A 26,043-nucleotide genomic window follows, 5' to 3' on the forward strand; every position below is an offset into this window, starting at 1 on the left:
GATCTGTCGGTATGTCTGTCTGAGTCTGAGCTGTGAATTTAGCTGTTCGATCTGCCAGGTCGTTACCCTGGGAAATGGTGTCGGTGACTTTCATATGTGCCTTGCACTTCATGATAGCAATGGATGCAGGTAAGTGTATTGCTTCTAACAGAGCTTGAATGAGGGGACCATGCTGTATCTTGGCGCCATGAGAAGTTATAAAACCTCTTTTTTGCCAGAGGATACCGAAGTCATGAACAACTCCGAATGCATACTGTGAATCTGTGTATATGTTTACTTTCAGGTTCTTGGCTCGCATGCAGGCTTGGGTCAGAGCAATGAGCTCTGCTGCTTGGGCAGACAACGTGTCAATACGATGTGTTTCTATGACTTCAGTTTCAGTGGTCACTGCATAGGCGGCCACTAACTCTCCTGTGCTTGTTCTCATACATGAACCATGCACGTAAAGTGTCAGGTCTGGGTCGGGTAATGCAATGTCTGTCAAATCTTGTCTGGGCTTTGTTACAGTATTGATGACGTCTACGCAGTCATGTGGTGTCGGGTCAATTGTGCTCGAGGGTAACAATGTGGCAGGGTTTAATGTATTGCAACGTCTGATCTCTATGTGTGGCTGAAACAATGTCAATTCATATCCTGTCAGTCTTGCTATGGTCAAGTGTTGAGTCTGGGTTCGGTTCAGAAGAACTTCCACGGAGTGTGGAACTTGTACTGTCAGGGGATGTCCTAACACTATTGAGTCGCTTTGTCTGATTGCTAGAGCTGTCGCTGCAACTGATTTGAGGCACGCAGGCAGAGCCTGGGCCACTGGATCTAATGTACTAGAAAAATAAGCGCAAGGCTTGTGTTTTCCTGCTTGATCTTGTGTGAGCACAGATAATGCTGTGCCATCGCGTTCAGTAACAAAAAGTGTAAACGGTTTGCTGTAACATGGTGTCGCTAAAACAGGTGCTTGACATAGGGCTTTCTTCAATTCGTCAAAAGCTTGTGTGTGTTCCTGAGTCCAAGGGAGGACAGTCGAAGTCGCTGCCCCCTGTGTTGTCAACTGTATGAGTGGTTTGGCTAGATATGCATACTGAGGGATCCATTGTCTGCAGTACGAGGTGAGGCCAATAAAGGCCCGTACCTCCTTTTGTGTCTTGGGTTGTGGCAGATGTGCAATTAACTGGATGCGGTCTGGTGTCAGTTGTCTCCCCCACTTGGACAGCAAAGTGCCCAAGGTATACCACTTGCTGGGCACAGAATTGTAGCTTCGAAGGGGACACTTAATGCCCCTTTTCGGCCAAGAAATACAAGACAGTCAGTGACGCGTGCTCGCAGTCACTTTCGGTCCGTGCAGTGATTAACAAGTCATCTACATATTGGAGCAGAGCAGTGTCAGCAGGCATGTGAATACTGTTTAGTTGTCGTTTCAGGGCTTGACTGTAAATACTGGGACTTTCCGTGAACCCTTGAGGTGCACGTGCAAATTTGAAGCTTCGGCCGTTTAAAGAGAATCCGAAGAGATACTGGCTTTCCGGATCAATGGGGACACTAAAGAAAGCGTTCTTGAGATCGATTACAGTAAAGAACGCTGCTTCGGAATCAATAGCCGTCAATAAGGAGGATATGTCTGGCACTACCGGGTACTGGGGAATGATGCATTTATTTAATTCTCGAAGATCAATCACCAATCTGTAGACTGGTGGTGCATTTGGGTCAGTTTGTTTAAGAATCGGAATGATTGGAGAATTACATACATTGGAGTCAGTTTCTATAACTACTCCTTGGGCAATCAGTTCGTCAATAATTTTCAGTAAGGCTACTACAGCCTCTGGGGGTAATTTGTATTGTCGGATTCGGGGTAGTACAACTCCTTGCTTGAGAGTGACACGATAAGGTGTAATGTGCATACAACCTACATCAGTTGGACCTTGTGCCCATAAATGCGCTGGTACATTTTGCAATCTTGGATCAAAATCCCGTAACACATAATGACCTTTGAAATCACGTAAAAATAATCTCACTCCTTCCGGAGAACAACATATTACTGCTCCTAATGCTTTCAACGTTTTAATACCAAGCAGATTTTCAGGACATGCTTTCGTAAGTAACAAGTCTGTAGTACGGGACAATGGACCAACTTCTAGGGAAACTGGCTTTGACACTTCGTTAACAATAGGCTTTCCTGAAAAACCCAGGGAAACATTCTGTGAGCCTGAGAGGGGTGCCCCTGGAACCTCGTCATGACTGATGGTAGTTCTGCTCGCCCCTGTGTCAATCAAAAATTTTCTGTCTTTCCCTAATACCTGGCTATGTACATAGGGACCCTCTTGATCTACAGGAACCTCAATAAGAGGCAAGCCAACCTCCCTCTCTAGGCTGTTTCATGAGTACTGCTGGTAATCGGGGTAATCTGACTGTGCATACTGGTACATTTGTTGCGTGACATGTTGCGTGGCAGCAATAGGTTGGGGTTGGGGTACAGCTACTGTCTGTTGTGCTTGCTGTGGTGATTGCGTATTCTGTGGAATATGCTGTGGAACATGTTCTTGTCTAGGAGGACGCGGTCTTTCTTTCGTCCTACCGGTAGCAATATTGTATTTCAGAACGGTACATTCATTTATATAGTGACCTGGCTGCTTACAATAGTTGCAATTCCCTTTAACGGGAGCTGCAGAATGACCTGGCGGTGCTGTACCCTTTTTCTGACCGTCTGCCGGAACAGACTAAGCCACTAGTACTTTCATTTTCGTATCTTTCATACGCCTCTGTTCATGATCATGTTCCTCTCTAATTCGGTTCTGGTGGTACTGTAACATTTGTAACATTTGAGAAGGGGTATTTGCTTGCCATGTACTCTCGACTTTCAGTACTCTATTTTTGACTTGGGGTAAGGAATTCTCGACTAATTTGGTCACAAAAAGATGTGGATATGATTCACTACTTGTTTTCAGGCCACTATTGATAATAAAACATTTCTCGAATCTGGAATAAAAATCACTAGTGTCTTCGTCTTGTTTCTGTTTGCAGGCTGAGATTGCATCCCAATCTTCCTTTTTAATTGCCAATAACCTCGGCAAGACCTGTACTAATAATCCTGGTAATGCTTTAGTTTTGTCCCCGAGACCAGTACCTGGGATTCGTGTATTTTCTTCGTTTTCTAATTCAGTCCAGATAATCTTTTTATCTCCCACCTCCCATTCTTTTTCTTTAAGTTTTTCGTAAATGCCAGCAGGCAACAATACTTTTAACATTTTAAGAATATCGGGATATGTGTAATCCCCCATGAGTAACATGTCCTTTAATTCACGGTGAAACCCTGCTGGATCTTTATCATGACAAGGCACTATTTTCTTCATTTCCAATAGTTCCATTTTGCTTAAAGGTGTATATACGAATACTCGTTGAAGTGCACCCCCTGGGGTCTGGACGGGATGAACTTCTCGTAAGGGATTCTGTCTGTCTATGTAAAATGTTTTCCTTACTGGGGGTGGAACAGGAACGAAATGTGGAGTCAGAAATGTTCTGTATTTGTGTCGTTGTTCTAGAATGGTATTAATTAAATCGGTACCTAGGCCTCTCCACCTACCTAGGAGTAACTCGTCCAAGATATTATATAGGGGACCTGGATCGGAAAGCTGACTCTCATATAGTGTAATGAGATGCTGGATCATGTACATACCAGCTAAGCGTTGTTCGGCTGGGGAAAGATTAAAAAATGTTTGCGCTACTGAATCATCTTTATATACGCTGTTACTATCAGCCCATTGTACTGCTGACCGTGCTAGTTCTTGTTCATGCATGGTACTAAGTTCACTGTAACCTATTCGTTGTTTCAGTACTTTATCAGTGGCTTGGAATAAATGCTCAAGAGAACATTGTTCTGGTATGGGAGAAAGAAAACGTTTCTTGCTTTCTAGGCGTATGGGTCTGTCAAAAGGTCTTGCTCTACCTACGTACGCTATCATCTCTCGGTTTTCTTCTGTATCATCTAACTCGTCCTCTTCTGTGGTTTCATTCTCTCTCTCAGCTTCCCTAGCTTCGTTTTCCCTTTCGTGTATTAGTACAATTTCTTTACGGATCTTTCTGTACATGGATTCTATACAACCTTGTGTATTATGTTTACCATCAGCTATATTGTTACTCCACTTAGTCAAGACGTCCATTTCTTCTTTGCTTGTACCTGGCCGATCTCGTTCCCTTATCAAACAATTTATCAAAAACTGTAAGATCATTTTCTGTGTCTCAACCTTATTGTGTGCCATGGCCTCGTGAATGCATTCTGGTCTCTCCCCTGTTCTAATGAAATGGTATATGTTATCTAGATGTTCTTCCATATGTGGTAGAATAGACAGATAGTTTGTGACTCGTCGTAAACGTAGTGAGAATAGCATCATCTCTTCTTCGCCTGGTACTGGATCATATCTGCAATCTGTAATGTACTTCTTAAGGGATGAGAATGTCGCTGCTCTGGGTGTACGTTGTAATGCTAACTCTCTAAGCGTCATTCGTTTTACTTGAGGCGGGGTGAGAAGGAGACCTCCTGTTGCGCCTCCTGAAGCGGAAGTGAAAACATGAACTGGCTGTGTTGTAACTACTGGTGTCATAGCCGGTATAGTAGGTATATGTAATGGAGGCGGACTCTGGGTTGCATCTGTCGCAAAAGGATTGGTAGGACCAATAGCAGGAGGAACAGTAGCAGTAGCAGTAGGGGAAGTGACAACAGGTACGGGAAGCGAGTCTTGGAAACGTGGGGGTGTCGTGGCTTGAACAGGCTGCTGTACATTATTAGCAGGTGGTATGTGTACATTAGTATATGCTGGAGCAACATCATCTAAATAGGAGGAAAGGAAAATGTCTGCTGCGGTCTGTTTATGACGGGCTTTAGTCGGGACCAATGGTGGTGGCAAGTTATGTGGTACTTCCGGGGTCGCCTTGGGCAGGCCCTCGGCAAGAACAGGATACAGACCTGTAATAAGGGCATTTCTTTGTCTGTCTTGTTGTTCTATTCTGACTCGTTCTCCTTCTTCTAATAACTCTTTTTCTCTAGCTTTTTCGGATTCCTCTCTACTTCTCTCTGCTTTCCTGATTTCTTTCTCTGTTCTTCTATGCGCTTCTTTACGCCATAATTCTATGGCATCTTTCTGGGATTGTCTGGCTTTCTTTTTCCATAATGCTTCTTCTACTCTCATGATGCAATCAGCATCCCATGTCCCTGAGACAGGCCATCTATACTTCTCTTCCAGATCTTTAGTATAATCCACCCACAAATCTAGGTACAGTATGGCATCTAAGCCATGCTTATGGTACATAAAATGTCCGGGAGTGTCCCTAGGTGGGACGGGAACTGCTTCTTCGAGTATCCCTTTCCTGGTTCCTATCTGACGTAATTTCGAGAACAGTGGCATATTGAGACTGAATTGAATGTGAACACAATAAACACAGTAATGAATTGCAAACAATCATTCATACCACGACATAAAAACACATTAAAACATTGTCGAACAGTTACTACCTGGTACATGAAAACATAATACTGGAAAATTCTCGAGAACTAGAATACTGAATTACTAGATGCACTGCTAGAACAGTACAGACATACCGGTCCCCTAAAGAGACACGTCATACCGTATTTTCCGAAGTAAACACCTCTGGACCAGGTCTGTGTACCCAGACCTGTCTAGACCGGGCACAACTTAATGAACCCGTCTAGATGCGTTCCCAATAACGGTACTCACCGGGAAGCAGAAACTGAAGGCCTCGGAAACTGGACTGGACTGGACTGTGTCAGGCTACGGTTTCTCCTACGCATGCGCTTCGGAACAGGTGGGCCTCTGGATACCTCGGACCTTGCTCTCTCGACTTGGGGCTCTGGTCGGGATCCTCCACATTCCTCACCGCCTCGTCTGGATGCCGGGTCTCCGTCTCCGTCTCCTCCGTAGGCCTGAGGGAGATAGCAGGAAAACCCGCAGGTGTGCACTGGTTCCGTCACGGCTGCAGAAGGGGTCAAGGCCTGCGGTACATCGCCGGTGAGTGGGGAAGGGGGGGGTCCCTAATCGGGCGCCAGATTATGTGGTAAATAAAATTACTGGACTATTTTTCTATACATTAAATGACAATAAGGATAGCTCAATCAAATGAGAGGCAGAGTCCGTGGAATCTGAGTCATACGGGCTTTAATGAAATGCCTCGAGGCATGGGACATCGAGTTCCATCACCACTAAGGTTCAGGAAGGGACATTCAACATTCTATTAACATCACACATTATATATAGTAAAACAGTATAATTGAATTGAATACAGTAGGCGTAACAGGTGAAAAGAGAGAGATAAGAACACATGTGCGTAACAGGAGGCGTGTAAGAAGGCGTACACGTAGGCGTGCACTTGACATGTCAGAGAAACGTCACAAGAAACGTCACAAGTGGGTGGATGCTTAGAGAAAGTTTGCAGAATCAGCAGAAATCTTTGGCCTAGATGCGCGCGCAACTGAGCATGACGTGTAACTGGGGAGAGCTGGGGCTTTGACTTTTGCACTAGTAGAGGCGACTAATGTCTGGGATGTCAGAACGACCTGCACCTATAGCATATCTGGTATCTTATGTTTGGAGGATGTAGTGTCTGAAGTAAAAAGGTCTCTCGGGCAGAGGCCGTTCATCACTTAATGCTAGTGCGTGTATATGAATCTTCATGTAAAGTGCGGGGGCCATGGGCCTACCATGGTAACGGGTGCAGTAAATTACTTGCATGGAGACAGGAAGGCAGGGCCCTTTGCTCTGCAGCCGGGAATATGTTTACCCATTTCACTAGACTGGAATGTGTTTTCGCAGAGGCTGAGCAGATAACTGTAGGCAAAATAACGTTTTGGCAGGCGAGCAGGCTGAGCCGGGCACCGCTCGTCTGGGCAGGATGTAAGGTAGAGGTCAGGGATGCATACCTAAACTGCAGCTTTCAGAGGCAGAAAAGAACTCAGAGCCTCGATTAAGGGCTTGGCTCGACTGGGCCAGAAAACATGGAGAAAACGTGTGCTTTATTCAAAAGTGCACCATGTAAAGACGTTGGCACCATAGGCCTAGAAGCCTAATTAACGTGATTTTCTTGGAGAACTGTATAACTAACATGTTAACGTTGGACGCAAATGCATATGCGTCTTTCTAGCATGCACGGAAAAGGAATTACCTGACCTACATGGAACACGTGTGTTTGGATGGGGTGTGAGTGGGGGACACATTAGCTACCTGAAAATTTCTATTACCTCAAAATGCTAATTCCTAACTATATATGGTCTATAGCCTATGTTTTTTTCAGTGAATATATATATATATATATTCACTGAAAAAAACATAGTTTTCACACCAGTTATAGTTAGGAATTAGCATTTAAAAAACCTATTAAATTCACTGAAAAAACCATAGGTTTCACACCAGTTATAGTTAGGTGGAAATTTTACTCGCATAAAACCATTGAAATTCCTACGTTATAGTTAGTTGGACTCACTATAACTTGCGCGTGCAATGCACTGCTGATGACGTCACATATTACATCACTCATGACATGGTCAGTGACATCACTCATGACATCTCAAATGACATCACTGATGACATCATCCAGTAAAAGTGTATCTTTCTGAAAAATAAATATTTTTTATATATGTATATCTAAAGGTTGATGGAAGAATAAATGGGTAAATAAATGTCTAAATGGATGTTTTTTTGTGTAAAATTGATTGGTTAACTGACTTATTAAATGTATCTTAGTGAATACATATATTAGCAAGTAATGTTTAAATATTTAAATATCTGTATCTGTGTCTCACTTTGTGTATAAGTGGCTGCATTGGTTTTTGAGTAGCTACATGAGTGTATAGCATCCAGTGACTGTATGTTTATGTAAAGTTAAAATATGTCTTACATATTGAAGAATGAGTGGATGTATAAGTGTCTGGATGAAGGATTTAGTAGGTGCATGACTGACTGTATGAGTGAGTGATTAAATGTGTCTCACTGAGTGAATGGGTTAGTGACTAAACTGTCTTAATTTGTGCATCATTATGTCTGTTGTTCTGGAAACTGCTGCATGTGTTGATCAGTAGCTATATGAGTAACTATAAGGGTCATTGATTGGTTGCCCAAGAATTTGTATGGGAGACTGAGTGTGTGTGTGGGTGGCTGGGAGGTGTATGATGTGTGAGCAGTTGATTCACTAGATGTATGGGTTCAAAAGTGCATGTGGAAACAGCTTTATGGGCGGTTGACTGTGTGCATGAGTGTATTGGTGAGTGAATGGATATCTCAGTGCTACATGTCAAAGTAAGTGCATATGTAAAACACAGTACATGTGAGAGTTGACATATATAAATAACTGTGCATAAGAGCCAGTGAATGTGTGAGTGGCTGTATGGATCATTGTGAACTTGTATCAGGGATTGTATAAGAGAGTAAATATGTGTTAGTATATGTTTGAATAAGTAAGGTGTGTATAACTGTATAGTTGAGGAAATGGAGGTGTGATTGATGCTTTGCATGACTGACTAGGTGTGTGAGTAACTCCATGGATGAGTGACAGTCTGTGAGTGTCTGTTTACACTGAGTGTATCTAAGGTTATATTAGAGTCTGAAGAGGTTCATCGTATTATCACATGAATGATGTCATCAGTGATGTGATCAGTAATGTCAAATGAGATGTCATCAGTGATGTCATCAGTGATGTCATTTGAGATCTCATCAGTGATGTCATCAGTGATGACATTTGAGATGTCAAAAGTGGTGTCATCAGTGATGTCATTTGAGATGTCATCAGTGATGTCATCAGTGATGTCACTGACCATGTCATGAATGATGTAATATGTGACATGATCAGCAGTGGATTGCGGGTGCGCGATATATAGTTAGTGCAACTGACTATATATGCGAATTTCAATGGTTTTGTGCGAGTAAAATAAGGTTTTGTAAATGCTAATCCCTAACTATATATGGTCTATAACCTATGGTTTTTTCAGTGAATTTTCAAGGTTTTGTAAATGCTAATTCCTAACTATATATGGTCTATAACCTATGTTTTTTTCTGTGAATATATATATATATATATATATATATATATATATATATATATTCTCGCTCCAAGGTTGTCCACCATTGAGTAGCACGCCAGCAGCAGCTTTATTTATGTGTAGGTGAGGACGGCGATCCGCTTGTAGACGCCGCTCCGTAATGGATCTGCCCGACGCGTTTCGAAGCTCCATCTGCTTCTCTTCAGGGGCTTTAACGGAAGCGGTGTGCGCACCCGCTACACTTCTCCAAATACGTATAACTCACCCGCCGATGGGAGGCTCCAATGAGACTTCTGGGATCCCCGTCCTCACCTACACATAAATAAAGCTGCTGCTCGCGTGCTACTCAATGGTGGACAACCTTGGAGCGAGAATCTATATGCGGCAGTCCAGCCGCAGAGTATGCACCACCCCGTTAACGTGGGGGTCACGGCAGTGAAGTAGCAGCCGTACATGGGATCGAGGACGGGCCCACTTGTGGAGTCCATCCAGGACTTGATTGTGTGCTTTCCGCACTACACTTCCCAGAAGTCTCATTGGAGCCTCCCATCGGCGGGTGAGTTATATATATATATATATTTCAACAAGGTATCTCCCACTAGGGAAGGAAGAATCGCTGCAACCTTGCCTTGCTTTTTTTCCGGTGTGCGTACCTCTTCAGGTGAACCACGCTGATATTTCTTACAACCGGATATCTCCCACGGGAGAAAGATGAGTCGCCACAAACCTTGCCTTTAACCTTTTATTCGTGCAGGGAAACAGGACAATGCGTTTCTGTCGACATGTTTCGTTTCTGCTGGAAACTTTTTCAAGACGTTGCGCCTGCCACCAAATTCAGTTCGCTGGTTTACCACAGGTAGAGATTTTCAGTTTTAACATAGCTCTAACAAGCTCCACCCATTAGGAATCACTTCCGTCGGTTAACAGGATTCTGGTACCTGTAGTGTAGTCAGCGTGATTTGCAACTGTTTTTAGAAATATATATATATATCGCCACTTGTGCTCCTGCCGCTGCGCCAGCTATCAATAATCAGCCAACTTCAACAAGGACACGGAAGACCCAGAGTGCAGGTGAGTTTTTTTATCTTATCGCACACCACGCCAGGATAACGTTTCGCCCTACACAGAGGGCTTGGTCATATATATATATATGTATATAAAACATTATTAAACTTTTTAGAAACACTCAGTCTCTGGATGATGTCATGAGTGATTTAATTTGAGATGACATCAGTGATGTCACTGACCATGTCATGAGTGATGTGATATATGACGTCATCAGTAGTGCATTGCGGGGGCAAAAGTAATTGTTAGCTGAGCCAACTATACCGGCTAAATTTCTCTGGTATTGCACAAGTGAAATGTCAGCCTATCTATAACGTTCTTGCTGTAACCTCTGGTTTTTTTCAGTGACTTTCTAAGGTTTTTTAATTGCTGAATATATATATATGTATAGCTCCACCTTAAGATGCCGCTGCTCGAAATTTCGACTTAATTTTTTTTTTAACGTTTTTCAGGAGCTGGGATTCCTCCAGCTGAGGGAAACACATCAAAGGCATGGATTCCCCACGACTCTACTCTTTTCTTCTAACCGTGATCACAGGTCAGTGACCTCATATGACAGAAGTCACACATAAGTACACTATGAATACTCACCAGAGGGATTAAGTACCAGGCAATTAATCATGTTATATGGACAATTGAGATAGACGTTCCGACCCAATGCATCATGGACCCTTGCAAAGCTCCACTTAATCAATCATGCTACACAGCTGTACTCTTGTGTGGCCACTTTAAATTGCATACTGCATTTATTTATTAAAAATATGTATTAATAAATAAAACACGTTTGATTGAAAATAGGGAGTTGAAAAATGGTCGGTGGTAAATACACTTCTTAAATTTACTAAAAGCCATGTGCTTATTTTCAAGAGGGTTGTGCCACGTTTGCACCGTGCAGGGTGGTGGATTGTGATGCAAAACTTTAAGTCAGATTTTTGAAACCGCACAGTCACTTTGCGTGGCTCTGAGTGGCTTCAGAAATCTAGAGTAACGCAACACAGCGCACAGCGCTGCTTTGGGTTACTGAGCCCTGGGCAGGCATTCCATGAGTGTTGCGTGGGTGTTCCCATGAAACGCTCATATATTTTGATGCATCCTGGGATTTACAATAACTTGTGAACCTGGAAATGCACCAAAATCTTAGAACTTCCCAGGGGAGGCGTAAGAAGAAGAAATGTCTCTATGTCTTCTCATTTCTCTCTTTCTATGTGTGCTGCATTCTGCACCTTTACACCCTTCTGCACCATTGCATTCTGCAGCACACATAGAAAGAGGAATCTGCCGCCAGGATTGTTTTTGTGCAGGAAGGTGTCCCTTCCTGCAGGAAAATAATCCTGCATGTAACAATGACTGCCTTGTGCCATGGTGCCTGCAGTGGCACTAGTATGCCAACAGGGTGTAGGAGAATGGATAGGAATGCAGCTCATTGGCTAAAGTGTGGTAAGTACTTATTTTCCCTTTTCTTTTTGATTTTTCTCAACTACACTTCCCCCTTCTCTTTTTAGAGTTTTGGGGTGATCTTGTCTCCTTCCCACTCTGAATGGGGATGAAAGAGTTCTTATATGAGATCCACTCTGCTTGAAAGGGAGTATGAAGCTGATCTGACACCCCTTTAACATATATTGGATGTGCGGTCCACTGTCAGCGTCCACTGGAGCTGTTATAAAACAGATGAAATCAGCCTCCATAGACCCTAAAATAGAAATGCCTCCGTTGGCAGAGAGACCTCACGTGGTCCCCTGTATCTGCAAACTGACACCAGGTGCAGCTGCCATCTGGGATATTCCAACCCCCCACCAGAGGTACCCCCTCCCCGGTACCTTCCCTCATTGTCAGTCTCCTCCAGGAGACCAGCTGCCCTTCGAGGCCCGCCTCTCCCTCTAACAGGCCGGGGGGCAGGAAGCTGCAGGATGAATCCTGTGAGGCTCTGGAGCTATCCTGTGGCCCCACAGAAGCGCACGAGGCTCCAGGTCGGTCTTTCCAGTCTGCTCCGCCCACAACCATTAGTTGCCTTTCTGGTCTCCTTGGGGGCTGGAGAGGCTCTCCACTTGCCTCCGGCAGCTTGGGCTGACACGCGGGGCTCTCTTTGTCATCCTGGGAGTCCTGCCCACTAACAGGCTGCAACTCTGCCTGACTTCCGCGGCACCATCCTTGTTCACTGGAGAGCCCCGCCTACAACCAGGAAATCTTTGCCTGTCTTCCGGCGCGGCTGGAGACATCAATCCCAGCTCCGGACACAGGTCACAGGCGGTGAGTGGGTAGACGTATTCCTCCCAGACAGTCAATGCTGGGAGCAGAACACCCCTCCAGACCATGCAGACAGGAAGTCCTGCCAATCCGCATGAGCTCTCTTCACTCCCTTGCTCCCAGCAGCACCAAGGGAGAAGAGGAAGCACACCTCATTCGCTTTCCATCAGCCATAAAAGCTCTCACCTTGCACTATGGTTTTTCAAGACATGAGGGGCACCAGCAAAGTATCCTCCGGTAGGCCAGCACATCTTTGCTCTTCAGTAAGGAGCAGCTTCACTCCCATGAGGTAGGGAGCCCCAGGTGGCGGTTCCTGGAAGTCCGTCAGCCTGCCAGCCACACGTTGCAAGACAGCACCAACAGCACCGCCTACATGGGGTCCAAGCCCAAATACTTTTGCCAGCTATGTTCTTTGTTCTCCCCCTGACACAGGGCTCTGTGCCGGTCAAAACCAGTTCTGGAGGCACTCACACCTTTCTCTAAAGGTGCACAACCACCTCCTTTGTCAGTGTAGGCCCTGGCTCCAGACACAACACTTACCCATCTCACAGATGATTAGGGCCAAAAAATAACGTTGGATGCTGATAAAGCCATCATCAGAATTGAAGAGATGGGTCAGAGATTTCTGGACAGAGGCTATCCACAACACATAATAGAGAAGGCCAAACAACGAACACACTCACTGAATAGAGTTGACTTGTTGAAAACAACAACAAAACAGAGCAACACTAGAATGGTAGTGGTTTCAACTTTGAGCACAGATTTTAAAAGAATAATCATAAAACATTGGCCAATTCTGGGTATGGAACCAGACTTCAACTCTCTATTTACGCAACCACCGGTATTCGCCTATACCAGAAGTAACAACATGGGAGAAATATTGAAAAATGATACAACACAAAGATCAGCAGCTAACGGAACCAGACCCTGCACCAACTGCAATAATTGCAACAACATCATAAGAGGCTGTACCATAACGCATCCAATGAAGGGTTACAACATAAAATTGAAGGTATCGGCCACTTGTGACAAATCCAATGTAATATATTTACTTACATGCCCATGTGGGACGGTCAACGTGGGAAAAACTGAAAGAAAAATTAAAATACGGATCAATGAACATCAGTCAAACATCAGACCACAAAATGTAAAATCAGCCATGGCGATGCATTTCAGTGAACATAATCATAATATTTCACAAATGAAGTTTTTGATTTTAGAAGTTATTGAAAAGAAGGAAGGCAGAGACAATAATAAATATTACCTGTGCCGGGAGAATTTCTGGATAAGCAAGTTGAACTCTGGGAAACCACACTGGTTGAATGATTGCATAGAACTAGTGTGTTACCTGTAACATAGAGTCAAAATGCTGCCAATGCAGCAATGTTGTCTGTATCTAAGGTATAGAAGGTGGTATTGACCGTACACCATAAACATGTCTCACATACTTCAACACTTTTATTGAACAGTTCCTGATATGAACACTAGGGGGCTCAAACGGGACAGTCACTCTTTCACTTTTCCTGATTTTTTCTTTTTTTTCATCATATTAGTTATTTTTATTTTGTTTTTGAGTCGGTCTTTTGAACTGTTTTCAAACTCATTTGTATCTGGCAAACAAAGCAGTGTTTGAATCTCGCCACACCGTCCGCTTGGCATACGCTTCGCCAGTCTGTCTTCCATATCGTTTGTCGGAGAGGAACACGTGATATCTCACGAAACCAATGTGCGTTTACTAACACGAATAAATACGGAAGCGCTGCTTGCTCATAACAGTCAGCACGAATTTGAACGCTGTAGACTCGAAGACAGCGCCTGCGCCAACTTAAAGTACGTTTTATTTAACGGCTCCGCAATGCACGATTGAATGTGCGATTGTGAACTTTTCCACCTTCCCGTGTGTTTCTATTAACTCATTTGTTTTTTCCCGTACTATCACAGACGTACCAAGAAGAGTATCATGAAGTACACTGTAAGTGAATACATGTTTTGACATGCACGGTTTGTTCACTATCCGGGCACATTAGAATGAGGGGGTCTAATACACAAATGTATAAACACAATGGGGCACCATAAAATCTATGGCTTTCACGTTAGGGGGTATAATAACATGGCATTGTACATAGAAGTGACACATGATTTAAAGATGTATCAAAAGCTTATGCTATTTCATTTTTGTAGATATGCTCCCCGAAGAAGGGCTTTTAGCCCAAAATGCATAGGAGCAAATAAAGCATATGTGGAAATTACATGACTCTTGAACAAAAAGGAAGTGATGGAAATTTCTGATTAATGACAAAACATAGAAGCAATTAAAATATTCATGTAAGGAAACAAGAGATTCCGTGGAGCCCTTTTCCATAGGAACCCAAGGTGTGCCCAAGGGGATGCAACCAAATTAGTTTGGAAGCACATTTAACATTAATTCCAGACGTCAGAACGACAGAAGACGCCACCAGTGGAGCACCCAAAATATTGATTAAAAACAAACCAAAATCTGATATTAAAGAAGAGGCTGTGCATCGGCAATATAAAAAGTAGATATTAGTTATACACCATTATGTTGCTGTCAATCAATCAATCAATCAATCAATCATATTATTTGTATAGCGCACTACTCACCCGGCAGGGTCTCAAGGCGCTTGGGGAAGGGGTCCGCTACTGCTCGAACAGCCAGGTCTTGAGTTGTCTCCTGAAGGCGAGATGGTCCTGGGTCAGCCGAAGATGGATGGGGAGGGAGTTCCATGTCTTGCCTGCCAGGTAGGAGAAGGATCTGCCACCGGCGGTGGCTCTTCTGATGCGTGGCACGGCGGCAAGGGCGAGGCTTGTGGAAAGTAGCTGGTGGGTGGGCGTGTAGAAGGTCAGGCGGTCGTTGAGGTACTTGGGGCCCAGGTCATTTGTGTGCGTGGGTGAGGAGCCTGAACGTGATCCTCTTGTTGACAAGGAGCCAGTGCAGGTCCCTCAGGTGGCCGGAGATGTGGCTGCGTCGGGGGATGTCCAGGAGGAGTCGGGCAGAGGCATTCTGGATGCGTTGGAGTCTTTTCTGTAGCTTGGCTGTGGTTCCGGCATAGAGGGCTTTTCCGTAGTCCAGTCGGCTGGTCACGAGTGCCTGGGTGACCGTCTTCCTGGTTTCAGTCGGGATCCATCGGAAGATCTTGCGGAGCATGCGTAGGGTGTTGAAGCATGACGAGGAGATGGCGTTGACTTGTCTGGTCATCTAGAGGGAGGAGTCCAGGATGAAGCCCAGGTTGCGTGCGTGGTCTGTTGGCTTGGGAGTGGCGCCCAGGGCGGGGGGCCACCAGGAGTTGTCCCAGGCAGAGGGCGATGGTCCCAGGACGAGGACTTCCGTCTTGTCTGAGTTCAGTTTACAGGCAGCTGTTCTTCATCCACTCGGCGACGTCTTTCATCCCTTTGTCTAGGCTCGTTCTGGCGGTGGCAGGGTCTCTGGTGAGGGAGAGGATCAGTTGGGTGTCGTCAGCACAGGAGATGATGTTGAGGTTGTGCTGGCGTGCGATGGCTGCAAGAGGTCTCATGTAGATGTTGAAGAGGGTGGGGCTGAGTGATGATCCCTGCGGTATGCCGCAGATGACTTCGGTGGCCTCGGAGCGAAATGGGGGGAGGCGGACTCTCTGTTTTCTTCTGGTGAGGAACAAGATGATCCACTCCAGCGCCTTCTCTTGGATACCGATGTTGCTCAGGCGTTGAATTAGGGTGCGGTGGCAGACCATGTTGAACGCTGCAGAGAGGTCCAGAAGGATGAGGGCCGCTGTTTCCCCGTTGTCTAGCAGGGTTCTGATGTCGTCGGTGGCTGCAATGAGGGCTGTCTCGGTGCTGTGGTTAGCTCGGAAGCCAGACTGCGAGGGGTCGAGGGATCCGGTTGTCTCGAGGAAGGCTGCAAGCTGTCTGTTGACGGTCTTCTCGATGACTTTGGCAGGAAAAGGGAGGAGAAAAATGGGGCAGAAGTTCTTGAGGTCGGTGGGGTCAGCTGTTGGTTTCTTCAGTAGGGCATTGACTTCAGCGTGCTTCCAGTTCTCCGGGAAGGTGGCAGTGTCGAAGGAGGCATTGATGACGTTCCGCAGTTGGGGTGCGATGATGGAGTCGGCCTTGTTGAAGACGTGGTGGGGGCAGGGGTCGGTCGGACATCCGGAGTGGGTGGTGTTCATCGTGCGGGCTGTGTCTTCGGTGGTCACCGCTGTCCAGGTGCGAAGGGTGGCGGTGGGGGGCGTTGGTTCGGCGGTTGGGTGCGTGGATGGTGCGCTGAAGCTGTTGTGGATGTCGGCGATCTTGCGGTGGAAGAACGAGGCGACAGAGTTGCAGAGATCTTATGAAGGAGTGATGTTGTTGTTGCCGGTGCTGGGGTTGGAGAACTCCTTGACGATGCTGAAGAGTTCCTTGCTGTCGTGGGCGTTGTTGTCCAGTCGTTCCTTCAGTGATTTCTTCTTGGTAGTATGGATAAGCTGGTGGTGCTTGCGGGTGGCGTGTTTGAGGGAGGTAATGTTGTCTGTGGTCTGGTCGAGGAGCCAGGCTTCCTCGAGGGTGCAGCAGTTTTTCTTGGTTCGTCCGTGAACCAGGAGGCTTTCTTGCTTCTGGGTCTGTTGGTAGGGTTCTTTAGTGGCGCGAGGTCGTCGGCGCAGTCAGTCAGCCACTTTGTGTGGTTGCGTGCTGCTTCGTTGGGGTCCGTTGTGCTGGCGGGTGGGTTCTGGCTGAGGGAGGTGGTGATCTGCTCGGTGGTGATCTTGCTCCAGCTCCTACGAGGTACCTGTTGCAGGTGGTGGTGGGTTGTGGTTCTTCTGAAGCTGAAGTGGAAACAGCTGTGGTCGGTCCAGTGAAGTCCGGTGATGTGGCTGAATGTGATGTGCTTGCTGGATGAGAAGACTGGGTCAAGCGTGTGGCCGGTGTAGTGGGTGGTGGTATTGACCAGTTGCTTGAGTCCAAGGTTCGCGAGGTTGTCCAGCAGGGCGGAGGTGTTGTGGTCCTTGTTGTTCTCCAGGTGGAAGTTGAGGTCCCCTAGGAGGATGTAGTCAGTGGAGCGGAGGGTGTGTGGGCTGATGAAGTCCGTGATGTCTTTGCTGAATTGTGTACGTGGTCCCGGGGGTCTGTAGGCGAGGGTGCCTCTGAGAGTCGTCTTTGGGTTGGTGTGTATCTGGAAGTGGAGGTGCTCGGCGGCTGCGAAGGTGTCGTTGGAGTCAGTTGTGATGCGGATGGTGTTCTTGTGTACGATGGCGATGCCTCCTCTAATCTGGTTGACGCGGTCTCTCCGGGTGATCTTGTATCCGTCTGGGATGGCGATGGCGATGTCGGGTGCGGAGGAGGCGTTCATCCAGGTTTCTGTGAGGAAGGCGACGTCTGGTGCGGTAGTGTCGAGCAGGTTCCATAGTTCGATGGCGTGTCTGTGTATGGAGCGGGTGTTGAGCAGGATGCACTTGAGGTGGCTGTTGTTGGTACTCGGCTTGGTGGCAGTGCTGCAGGTCCGGATGCAGGTGAACTTGCAGGCTTGGCAGGTGAAGGGCCGTGGGTGCGTCTCGGGGTGGCTCGGTGGCAGGCTCTTGTTCGGTCGGGTTTGAGTGCGATGAGGGTGGCGGCGTCGTAGGTCCGTCGTGTGGGCAGGCATTGTCGGGGCCAGGGGTCCTGGTGCTGGGCATGGTCCAGGCACAGATGGGTGCAGACGGGCTTACCTTTGGCACGCCTACGGCGCGCAATCGGCGCGCCGGCTGCGCGTACGCATGCACTCTGCCATAAAGGGAGAGTGGGGGGCGGGCTGAGGGAGGAGCAGCTGGGAGGCGGGAGCGGAGTGGCGAGTGGGGGGAACGATGCGGTGATGCTAGAGGGAGCAGGGGTGGGGCCGCGGGGGAGCAGCGGCAGGGAGAGGGGTGGGGCAGGGGAGAACTGGGCGACACAGGGCAGGAAAAATCCAACACGAGGAGGAGCCCAAGAAAAACGGCAAAGAAACAATACAGAATACGATTTACAATACAGAATACAAATTACAGAACGAAGCAGGCACAGAGAGAAAGTCAGGGGCAGGGGGCCAGAGAAAAAACGGAGATGAAGCAATACAGAATACAGATAACAATTTACAAGCGAAGCAGGCACAGAGGGAAGTCAGGGGCAGGGGGCCAGACCTAACAGGGGCACAAGACTACTCCTGGCAGCGGCGGCGGCAGCGGGAGGAGAACAGCCACACTCGAGGTGGTCCACGCGGCAGGAGGAGCGACCGGACTGACCAGGTCAGGTCAGGTCACAGCTCCTTGCCCGTGAGCCTCGCCTTAAGTACTCTTGTGGGAGGGAGGAGCAGCTGGGAGGCGGGAGCGGGGTGGCGAGTGGGGGGAACGATGCGGTGATGCTAGAGGGAGCAGGGGTGGGGCCGCGGGGAGCAGCGGCAGGGAGCGGGGTGGGGCAGGGGAGAACTGGGCGACACGGGGCAGGAAAAATCCAACACGAGGAGGAGCGCGAGAAAAACGGCAAAGAAACCATACAGCATACGATTTACAATACAGAATACAAATGACAAAACGAAGCAGGCACAGAGGGAAAGTCAGGGGCAGGGGGCCAGAGAAAAAACGGAGATGAAGCAATACAGAATACAGATAACAATTTACAAGCGAAGCAGGCACAGAGGGAAGTCAGGGGCAGGGGGCCAGACCTAACAGGGGCACAAGACTACTCCTGGCAGCGGCGGCGGCAGCGGGAGGAGAACGGCCACACTCGGGGTGGGCCACGCAGCAGGAGGAGCGACCGGACTGACCAGGTCAGGTCAGGCTGTGTGGAAGAGTACCCCATACGGACCTGCCTGATATCTGTGGCACCGTATAACAGTGCCGAGTGAGTGAGTGATTGGAAGTGGCTGTGTAAGGACGACCTGTTATGCAGTACATCGCTGAGTGGTGTTGCTTTGTCGCAAGGGATCTGCCTTGTTAATATTCATGAGGCTGGTCGCAATTTGCGACCCATTGGGAATGGCCTGCAAACTTTTTATTTTCAATTGCAGCCCATATTCTTTAGAAGAAAACTGGATGAGTTTAAAAAAAAGTACACATTTTCTTTTTATTTTTCAAGGGCAAGCAGTGGTCCCTGGGACCATTGCCAACTCTTTTTGCGAGTGGCTTACCACCTACTTGAAGTAGGCAGTAAACTTTGAGTGTTTTGCGACCAAAACAATGGTACTACAACTCTGACATGCTATTAGGAAAGTGACACCATTGGAACACCCCTTCCTAATAGCGACTCACATGCAGTATTTTGCTAGTCACCAATGCGATAAATAGCATTTGTGCATACCTCCACCCTTTTTTGCGGTCACAAAGGGTACGATTTCCTGTTTACGTCTGCAAAAAATAGTCTTAGATCTGGCCCAAAGAGGCAAGCCAGGGGGCAGGTGTACCCTACAAATGGGCTTGATACTTGTTATAAATGGAGCAAATATTTAGTTTAGTAAATAAAACTTTTTTTGTACAGCAGAAATAGTGAACTTGCATATTTTAAGTTGCACTCTAATGTGATAATAAGGAAAAAGTCAGCTCCATTAGACAAAAATGTCTGGCAGAAATGGGAAGACGCGTCGTAGTAGCCCCACCACGTGGAGGCAGGCACCTGCCACTTGGGTGGTATGCTCCTTGAGTAGGAGCGCCTGGTCTAGTTTGATGCCAAGGTTTTTTGCTATTGGTTTGGGGTTAGGAACAGGGCCTAGCTCCAGGGGCCACCATTCTGGGGACCATAAAAGAGTCGCCCCCCCGAACAGCATGACCTCGGTTTTGGACACATTGCATTGGAGGAAGTTCTGAGCCATCCAATGCGCTACTGCTCTCATCCCATCCGCAAAGGTTGACTGAATTGCCGGTGTGAGAGTTTGAAATGGAAACAAGAGCTGGGTGTCATCAGCGTATGACACCGGGGAGAATCCATAAGATCTTATCAGATTTGCTAAGGGGGCCACATAAATAATAAAAGCGTAGGGCTAAGGCACGAGCCCTGTGGCACTCCCTTAGTTAGTTCCCTTGAGAGTGAAGAGTGGGAGCCCAGTCTGACACCTTGAGTACGGCCTGAGAGAAAGCTTTGCAGCCACGATAGAGCCGCTCCTCCTACCCCCACATCACTCAGTCTTTCGAGAAGAAGTTCATGTGATACCGTGTCGAAGGCAGCGGACAAATCTAACAGCACCAGAATCACTGAGCCCCCCCTATCCAGTGACATCCTGATGTTGTCGGTCACAGAGAGGAGGGCTGATTCAGTGCTGTGATTGGGCCTGAAACCAGATTGGGAAAGGTCCAGGCCCTCCGCTGCCTCGATGTATTTCGACATGTGAGTGTTCTCGGTGAGTTTACTGAGGTAGGGTAGAAGGGAGATGGGTCTGAGGTTAGAAAGGTCCGACCAAGGGAGTGTGGTATTTTTTCGGATGGGATTGACCACTGCTTGTTTCCACTCTGATGGTACCTGTCCTTCTCTAAGAGATTGGTTTATAATTGTTTGGAAGTATGGACCTAAGAAGGGGTTTAAAGGGGCCATCATTTTGGCTGGTATGAGATCATTAAGGGAGCCTGATTTTATGTGGCTGGTTAGAAGGGGGAGATCTGTGTTAGAGACTGGGGGGAAAGAAAGTAAGGATGCTTTCTTTTGTTGCGGTGTGGTGGGGGCGGAGTTACCACAGTTGGAACTGGTGGCTTTCAGGATTTTCTCATATATTGTTTTAATTTTGCTCTCGAAAAACAGAGATATCTCGTTACATAATGGCAGTGAGAAGTCATCCGAGCTCACACATGCTGTAGGTTTTACAAAGGTTTCAAGTATTTTGTATAATTCCTTCGAGGAATTTCCTGCCTCTATCAGTTGTTGGGCCAGACTGTCCTTGCGGGCCCTTCTGATGTTTTTATAATATTTTGATTGTGCTTCTAGGTAAGCTTTCCTATCCTCTTCGAGGTGTGACCTCCTCCATTTTTTTTCTAGTCTTCTGCACACTTGCTTCTCAGTTCTCAATGTCTCTGTGTACCATTTCTCCTGTTTGTGTGTGGGGAATTGTTTGTGCAGTTTCAGCGCGGCCAGCTTGTCTATTGCCTCTATAAGGGAATTATTAAATTTATTTAGTATATCTTCCACCTTGTCTGTTTCCAGGAATTTGGGCTTTTTCCAGATCTTCTGCAGCCCTTCTGTTGTGACTTTGTGCCACTGGCGCCGCTATATTGGAGGAAGGATTATTTTGGATGGCCGTTTGTTAGTTATAGGGAGGTCAAATTCTAACAGATAGTGGTCTGTCCAATCCAACTGAGAAGTGGTTTTGCAGGGAATAGTGGGGCAGTTCGAGAAGAGTAAGTCTAAGAAATGTCCCCCTTCATGAGTTTGACCGGAATTCTGTAGTTCTAGACCTATCGTGGACATATCTGCGAGCAGCGATTTTGTTTCAGTGAGTTCTGAATTATCTGCATGTATATTTTTTTTTTTTTTTTTTTTTTTTAGTCTTATATAGCGCTCGACTTACCCTGGGGAATCTCGGCGCTTGCCTTGGGAACCCGTCCTGGCTTTTCCCTGTGAGATAACCCATACTGGGCATCCCCAAGGTGAAAGCCAGGCATCCCGCCGCGGGGGGGGCGTTGTGGAGATTAAGCAAGCTAATGCCCAGAGTTGCAGAGTGTGAACCCATGATTCGAGTGGGCACCGAAGCGAGAATTATCGAGTCCGTGGACATTTGGGCTCAAGACCCTGCCGCGTCGGGAATTGAACCCTGGTCCCGGGTCTGACCTCTGCTTCTGGGTCTGCCTCCTCCAACCAGTGAGCCACACTTCTCCTGATACTCCTATTAAAGTCTCCTAGGAGAACAAAGTCTTCTTTGGCTCTGAGATAGGGAACTAACAGTTCCATGAGGGAAAGGGAAAACCCTGCGCATGGTCCAGGTGGGCGATATATAAGTGCTCCTTTCTTGGCTATTTTAGTTGATAGGTTGATTCTGAAGGTTATAATTTCTAATGTGGGACTACATTTTTTCTCTAGTATGGTGACTTTCAAATGTTCTTTATATACAATGGCCAAACCGCCTCCTGTTTTAATGGGTCGATCCATGTTTAGAAACTTGTACCCTGTAGGAATTCCTAATGTAATAGCGGGGGTTGTATGGGGTTTGAGCCACGTTTCCGTGAGGAAACACAGATCTGGCTGTGATGTGTGGAGTAAATCCCATATTTGAAGTTGATGTTTGGGCATTGAGCGTACATTCAATAATATGCATTGTAGTCCATTTTTTAGTTTGCTTGCCTCTGAGGTCATGGGTTCTGAGTGAATTAGGTGGTTGGCTTGAAAGTGACATGTATTGCAAGAAAAAGGGCCTTCTGGGAGTGGCCATTTATCGTTGATACAATTTGGCAGGTGGGCAGGTTTTAAAGATAGTAGATCTAGAGCGAAATACCTGATTGTTCTCTGTGGTGTATCCGCGCAGAGCATGGCCCCTGGCTCCTGGCACCGTCCTGGCGCGGACGGGCGCAGACGGGCAGCTCTTTGGCGGGTCTTCGGCGGGAGTTCGGCTGCGCGCGATCGCTGCGCGCTCCAGAGGGGGCGAGGGCTAATAGCCCCTGAGATTAACCACTAGAGCCCTACCCGCTCCAGTGAATGCAGGAAGTGCCTGAAGTGTGTGGCTCTCACCTGTCCGCCCTCCGCACAACGGTAATAATTACCCTGTCGGAACGAGGCGGACAGGAAGTAGAGTTGAACCCCCACTACTCGCTGGCCATGTAGCTGACTAAGGCTGCTTCGCTGGTCTTAGAAACAAATGAGGGAGAGTGGGCGCGATGACTTCTAGCGCTTTGTATTCAGCACAGGAAGTACAGTTGAGTTTGAAACAATGTGCACGTTTGTAATTAACACACACACGGTAAATACACTTTAAAATTGCACAAGTGCGCGCAAAGCAAAGCAATGATCATTTAAAATTCCAATTCGATTTCCAGCATAGAATCGCTAGTAGCGCTGTACCAATCTCAGCAAAGCGGGTTGGAGACTCTGCCACCGTCTCCTGCCAATAACTTCTTTTTGAAGAGCACTCTTTCTTCTCTTTACCTGGGTTTTATAGTTCTGTCTGCAACGGGCAATTTCAGTCTTGTCCCTCGGGGCCTTTTTTAAACTCTGCTTTAATTCTCTTAGGGCCGTTGAGCAGTTGGTATCGAACCATCTTGGGGAAGATGACTGTTTAACAGGCTTCTTAGTTTTCAATAACCCTTCTACAATTTTAGTTAAAGATTCGAAAGCCACAACCACTCCTCTGCCCTCTATTGAGAGATCTAAGCAGGTCTCTATATGATCTTTCCCTTCACCCACTAACTTAGAGTAGAAATCTTGCGGGTTAATCATTGACCACCTTATGCGTCTCCCTTGGTCTATTGCTTGGATTTGGGTTTCAGTGGCCACCCCTGGGTTTTTTCCAGATAAGTATTTATAATTAATTTCTAGTGAGAGGGGATTGTGATCACTGAAGGGGCTCCACTCTGTTCTTGTTTTTAGAATCTGCTCTCTAGAGCAAGCAGAGATCATTATATAATCTATTATAGACCCACCACCTCTCCCTTTAAATGTGGGTATAGGAGATTCCCCTGCTTTAAGTGCAGCTAAATCCATAACATGGGTGAGCGCGAAGTTATCTAAGAGCTTCATCAGGGCTGTGCCCTCTTTATTGTTTACAAAATGGGGACCCTTTTCTAGTGGGCAGGCTGACCAGTCGGCAGATATAGGAAATAGCTTAGGGCATAGGTGGCAATTAAAGTCCCCCATCAACAGGACAGTTGGTTCTGGCACTTCAGCCTTAAATCCAATTCCTCATTTAATCTACTCTCCAGCTCTAATAGTATGGGAAAATTCCCATCAACCGGCCCAGAGTTATAAAAATTTAGAAAAAGTAGTCTCTCCCCCTGATGCTGTAGTGAAACTACTTGTAGAGTGTCTGACATCCAGTCTGGGTGAGACCAGGTACCCTTCAGGTCTAAATCTACGTATATTGCTAGGCCTCCTTTTGCTCTCCCAGAATTCGTCCCTTGGGCAGGTCTGAAAAAACACTTATAGCCCTCCAATTGACAGAGGTCCGAATCACGCGCCCATGTTTCTTGGAGAGCTATAACATGAAAGCGCCTTATGAATTCTTTCCACTCCTTGCTTTTGAGTTTGGCTTCCAGGCCTGCTATATTCCAGGATATCACAGACAATCCAGCCCTATTCTCTTTACCTCTAGCTGTGATAGATTCATTTGTTCTAACCTCACCCACTATTGGTGAATCTGTGATGTTTATATTTTTGTCCCCCTGGATCGAGAGTACTTCTGACCTCAAGATTTGTACATTCCCAGCACTCCCGCATTTACCCTCTGTATCTGGGCGTGAGCATTCACTGGTCGCTAAGCATGATGCAAAATTATTTTCTAACGGAATGAGTCAATCATTGTCCTCAAGTGACTGTAAAGGGGCAAATCTGTTTCTCCACTGGGAGTAGTCTCGGGGAGGAAAGAACTGGTCGGGATGGCTTACAGGTCTTGGTCTTTGTGTGCGTTGTGGTCTTCCAAGGATCCACCCACCCTCATCATCAGCACGATTAATGTTCCAACTCCTTGGGTAAAAATACCCGAGTGGGAGTGCACAAATTGTGCTGGTTTGATTCCTATTAGGATTCTTCAGGATGTAATCAACCAATCTGGTGTCTCTAAAATTTGCGACTATACAGTCCCCTCTAATGTCTTTTTTCCTCCCACCAAGCCAGTTTACTCGTCTTACGTGCACTATCTCTCCTCTGTCCCCGTTATTTAAGGGTCTGTGTATTTTCAGCCACTTGGAGATTTTAGCGTGTAATTGATGGTTGATTCTCTCTCTGTAGGCCTAATTTCTGGCACCCCTGCCAAAACTATTACAAATGGGCTGGCCTCTGGAGGGAGATCTATGTGTGGGGCGGGGCTATTAGTGGAATAGAAGGGGTCGGAGTCTGTATAACATGGGTCATAATTCCCGTCCCTCTGGGGGCGGTCTTCCTGTCTCCATTGCATTAATGGTTGTAAAGGGGGTTTGTCCATATTTTTGGGGTTCGTACTTTGAGTGTGTCCCCCTCTTGATTTGTCATTAGAGCCCCCTCTTTGGTTTTGGGAAGTTTTTGGAGCCTCGTGTATCTGGGCAATTGTGTGTTGAGTGTGACTAGCACAGTTGTTGTTTTGCAATCTGTTTTTGTTTACATTGTCATTAGTAACCACCTCAATTGGTTGAATTGAATCAGTAGGGGGTTTCGAGAGTGTGTGTTCTAATGCCTTACTTTGTTTGGAGAGCTCACACATTATTTTGTCCACCTTGCTTATAATTGGTTTTAGCTGGGCCGCGATAAAGGATTCTAGTTGTTTTTTAAGGTTTACTAAGACTGTCTCGACCCATCCTGGTGGAATAGTTTCTGCTTGGGAATTATTTTCTACTAGTATATACTGTTGCCTGCTTGTTGAGCGACTGCCTCTTACGGGTGCTTTCCTTTGTCTCTGTGGCCCCTTGGTCCACCCCTGTCGCTTCCTTTTTCTCTGATGGATCGTTTCATTACACCCAGAGATTTCTGGCCCCGGGGATTGTGCACAAGGGACATCCTCAGTGTCATTATTTGAGTGGGTCACGTTTCCATGCATATTTGGGCTATCTGCAATTGGTGGGTCTCTAGGGGGTGTTAGTGTAATTGCATTAAGGTTAGGTGAGGAGGATACACTCCGTTCCATACGT

The sequence above is a fragment of the Lissotriton vulgaris genome, chromosome 1_1 (genome assembly GCF_964263255.1).
Source record: "Lissotriton vulgaris chromosome 1_1, aLisVul1.2, whole genome shotgun sequence".
NCBI classification, from domain to species: Eukaryota; Metazoa; Chordata; class Amphibia; order Caudata; family Salamandridae; genus Lissotriton; species Lissotriton vulgaris.